Source organism: Camelus bactrianus, chromosome 18 (assembly GCF_048773025.1).
Source record: "Camelus bactrianus isolate YW-2024 breed Bactrian camel chromosome 18, ASM4877302v1, whole genome shotgun sequence".
In the NCBI taxonomy this organism is placed as follows: domain Eukaryota; kingdom Metazoa; phylum Chordata; class Mammalia; order Artiodactyla; family Camelidae; genus Camelus; species Camelus bactrianus.
The window spans coordinates 20,198,834-20,203,866 of record NC_133556.1 but is presented as its reverse complement, the minus strand read 5'-3'; positions in this window follow the sequence as shown (position 1 = coordinate 20,203,866).

The following is a 5,033-nucleotide window of genomic DNA, read 5'->3' as shown; positions in this document are numbered from 1 at the left end:
GGCTGCTGTCCTGCAGGGGCAGGAGGAGGAACAAGAACTCTTATCAACAGGTGTGGTAGGGCCCCCACGTCATCACCTCCTCCCCATCTCCTTCCCTACCTGGCCAGTCCCAGTATGAAGAACGTGGCCTGAGCACGTCCCACTGCCTCCAAGCAGTGCGCACAGCTCTTGGCAAAGCCAGCCGGCAGAGGAAAGGCAAAGCATTAGGTTAACCTTAGGGCCCATGGAAACCTCACGGGGGTGCCTCAGAGCAGCAGGGTCCCACTCAGAGCAGCAGGAAGCCAAATCTCATGCCAGCCACTCAGCACACTGGCTCTCAAGACACTAGGTGAGAATTTTTCAGAGCTGAAACCCAGTTCAGAATCCTCGGGTGAGTCTCTGGGTCTCAGAGATGACTAGTCCAATCTCCTATCACAGCCTCTGCTTCATGCTCCTTCAGCTTCTGCTTGAATACCTCTTTTGACAGGAAGCTCACTACTTGACAGTGTACCCCCCCATTTGATTTTTGAGCAAATTTTCTAATGTGTAAGTATTTCTTTTAAAAGTAATCACCATAATGCACACTTGTAAAAATTCCAAAAAATACTATAAAATGTGTTAAGCAGAAAATTTAAAATCTCTCCCATAATCCCACCCCTGAGAAAATTGCTCATAACAGTGTAGAATGAATCCTTAATGGATGTTGAACATGCCTACATGAGTGTACATTTGAATGGACATCTTTAAACATAAGTAGAATCAAATACGCATATTGTTCATTGTTCTGATTTTCTTGCTCAACGATATGAAATATATTCCAGACACTGTCTGATAAGGGTGCCTTTTAGGTCTGTAACATGAGTTCCTTTCCTCTTTTTTCCCCCCTCCTTCTTTTATTTTTTTATTTTTATTCATTTCTCTCTTTTTCTTTTTAATTCTTAACTGTTAGGCGGTCTGGGTCAGCAGTTGTCTCTCTGTAAATTCCACTCTCCCTAATAACGTATGTTTTCCCTAACAATTTAGAGCATAGGATCACTGTCTCAGATCTTCCTCCTCAAGCCTAGAGCCATTTCCCTGTGCAACATACAGGCTATCCAAGTGTTTTAAAGAAGACCTATAGCAGGTGCCGGTTAAACTTACAAGAACCTTAACGTCTTTGTTGACTGCTGTATTCTTAGCACCTGGCATTTATAGTAGGACAAAGAACACAGCTGAATGAATGAATGGATGCTTGATCTTTACTTGGGAAGTATGGTTAGCAAACTAGCTGAGGATTTTTAAAAAAATAGATTTGCTAATGTAATATTTTTTGGTCTGCTATATAAAGAATTGTGACCAATTCTCAGTACTAAATTTTATAAATACTTGCAGCTAAAGATACTTGTCTTGTACCAGGCACTGTTCTAGTGCCTTTCATGTCATCATCTCCCTTATGACAAATCTATGAGGTAGGTATAGTAATATGACAATCCCCATTTAATGAGTATGGAATGAGGTACATACTTCAATAAATAAAAAAAACAGAGGTACAGAGAGGTTAAGGGATTTGCCCAAGGCCACATAGCAAATAGATGACAGTCATTTTAATCCAGGCAGTCTAGCTACAGAATTCATGCCCTTAACCACAGTGGTGGATGCACTGCCTCTCCAGTGGTCCACTGCAAAACTGGTGCAGTGAACAGTGTTTTGAGACAGTAACTGATCCTCCAAATGCCCCAACCCTGGTGTTCACCATTCAATCATGTCCTGTCTCAGGAGGGGATGACTGAGACTGGCAACTGAGAATAGAATCAGGTTTTTGGTTTGGGGCTGCAAAACAGGCCTTTGAAACTCAGCAGGGACAACACACTTGTCAGAACTCTGACTGCAAGAACCAGGCTTTTTAGAAAGAAAAAGGTCTTTGACGACTCAAAGGTTTATGCTATAAACTCTAGGTTTGGAAGAACACGTTGACAGAAGGAACAATTACCTACCCCAAAGGAGATAAAAGACAGAGGAGAATGGGGAGGAGTGGAGAGAGCTTTGATGATTCTGGGGTCCTGAGAGAGGGGTCCTACCCTCTGTCCCTTCTCTGCGCTGAAACCCCAGCCCCGTCTCCTTTTGCTCACCACTGCAGACCCGGCCCCCAGTCCCAAGCCTGCCCACAGTAATAGAGAAATCACGATGCATTAAGCTAGTATTTGAGCTCTACACTCATCATCTCCTTAATCCTCACAGCACGTCTGTGAGGCGGGTACAATTATGATGCCCACCTTACAAAGGCGGAGACCCATCCAAGAAGAAGGAGCTAGACTTGAGCTCAGCTATATCTAAGTCCCAATGCCCATGGTGTAAACTAGGGGTTGCAAACTACTGCGCACTGCTGGTTCTTGTAAACACAGTTATCGGATCACAGCCACACCCACTCCTTCACTATTGTCTGTGGTGGCATTTACCACCACTGCTGAGTTACGTAGTTGCAGCAGAGACAGTAGGTAGCCAGCAAAGCCAAAAAAAAATTCATTATCTGGCCCTCTACAGGAAAAATGTGCTACCCTCGGGTCTAAATTACCATACCACATTGCTCTCAGGCCCACACCTCAGATCTTGGACTTTGGAAGTGGTCACAGAGCCTCAGATTTGCAAAAGTCCACTGTCCGAGCACAGCACCTCCATCTGCAGAACAGGGGAGTGGTCCCTGCCTCCCAGGGTATTGTGAGGATTCATAGAGATCTTGTGTTTGATTAGCACTTTAAGAAAAAAATTGTTTTGTCCAACTAATTCATTTAATTCTCACACAGACCCTACTGTCTGTTCCAGGGGTTCTCAACCATGGCCGCACAGTACAATTTCCTGGAGGGCTTAAAAAGAATACTGATGCTTGAACCCAAACCCATTGGGCTGGGGTGGGGTGAATCTAACGCATCTTTTTTCTTTTCTTTTCTTTTCTTTTTTAAGCCCCCTGGGTGATCCTAATGTGTAGCCATTTATGCTGAAATTCAGACTGAAATTTGTAACCACCTCTGCAGAGGGAAAGGTGCCAGGACAGGGCCCTTCATTCAGAATTGGCATTTTCACTCCAGCTCATACCTGCAGGAAGCCTGGTTTCTCTCAGGCCCACTGGGGCCGAGCCAGGGCCGGCGCAGCAAACTCTGTGGCCCTTGAGGAGGGAAGTCGTGGCCTGATGAGCAGGCTTCTTCCTGGCTTCCCTTTGTGACCAGAGTAGGATCCGAAGGCAGCTGGGGGTTCTAAAGAAATCCAGAGGCAGAAATGGAGTCCCTTCCTGGACACGCTGAGGCCAACAGCAGCCTCAACCGCAGTGTTCTGAGTTCTGGGGTTCTGGAGGACCAGGGGTGGCCCTGGAGAAGAATAGGCCATTATTGAGTAAGAGGAGGACCCTGCCCTGCTCTGCTGAGTTGGGGGCAGGAGAGCTGGAGGTCACAAGGATGGCCAGAAGCAAAACACACCTTGGGGGTATGGATGTGGCATTGAAGATGCCTATAGATTGGGATTTGAACCCCAGCTCTGTGGGTATGAGCAGCTGTGTGGATGGGCGCATGTCACTTACACTCTGAGGCTCCATTTCTTCATCAGTAAAATGGCACATGATGCCTAGGAAGGCTGTGGGTGTTTGAGGAGATGAAGCCTGCGAAGGGGGTACCAGGCATAGTGCCTGGAAGGCAGGAAGCCCTGCCCCGGCCTCACCCCACAATGGTACATCGTTTACCCCACGTAAACCTGTATCACATCATCACAGGGTGCGCCCCAAGTACATACAATTTCATTTGTCAGTCATACCTCAGTAAAGCTAGAAAAAAATAAAAGTATATTTTAAAAAATATGGAATGTTAGCAAGTGATAAATCCTTAGGAGGAAGATCAAGTAGAGACGAGGGTAGCAAGTGCCAGATGGGAGAGGGTTCCACTTTCGGTGAGGGAGTCCGTTGAAGGCTTCTTAAGCTGGAGCCAGCCTGCAGGGCACCCCCCTCCCCTGAGAGAGCCTGTTAATTAATATTCAGGAATTTGCAAGCCGGTTACTGAAACTTTGGTAGGTCGAAACTGGCCATGGTGGGAATCGAAACTGGCCATGGTGGGAATTTTTAACCACAGATACTGGAAAACACTACAAGTCACCTTGGTGGTTTTTGTTCTCAGAGAACCAGCTTCTCAGCAGCCTCTCCCATCTGGCACTTGCTACCCTCCGGTCTCTACTTGATCTTCCTCCTAAGGATTTATCACTTGCTAACATTCCATATTTTTTTTTAATATATTTTTATTTTTTTCTAGCTTTACTGAGGTATGACTGACAAATGAAGTTGTATGTACTTGAGGCGCACCCTGTGATGATGTGATACAGATGTACGTGGGGTAAACGATGTACCATTAGGGGGTGAGGCCAGGGCAGGGCTTCCTGCCTTCCAGGCACTATGCCTGGTACTCCCTTCACTGCAGCAGGGACGTCAAAGAGCAAAAGGCAGGGAGACCAGTGTGGCTGCAGGCCGGTGAGAGCTGTCCTCAAGAGTTGCCTTTGGCTTTGAGCAAGACAAGGAGCCAGAGGAAGCTTTGTGCTTTTTAATAGCTTTATTTAGGAGTGATTTGCATACCAAAAAATTCACTCATTTCAAGAGTACACTTATTTGTGTTATTATTCATTTCTTTTAGTAAGTTTACAGAGCTGTGCAGCCATGACCACACTCCAAATTCAGAACATTTCCAACAAAGAGATCCTTTGTCCCCATTTGCCCCAGTCAACAGCTAATCCACTTCCTGTCCCTGGGTGCTGGACGGTTTAGAGCAGAAAGGGGACATGATTTGACTTACATTAGTGTCACTATTGTCTCTTTTCTGCCAACATACAATAAAGTTCCCATTTTCTTCTTAGATTAGATGGTGACCTGAATTTTCAGGGAAAATATCCCTAGGTCCGGGACACCCCCCGGGCACGCACCGGAGCTGGAGTTCCACCGCCCAGCTGTGAGAAAAGGGTGTGGGGCCACCCTCGCTGGCTCAAAGTGTGCTGACCAGTTGAAGCCACGTGTCCTCTGATGGCTTCAGGCTCTGTGCCCTCTCTTGGCT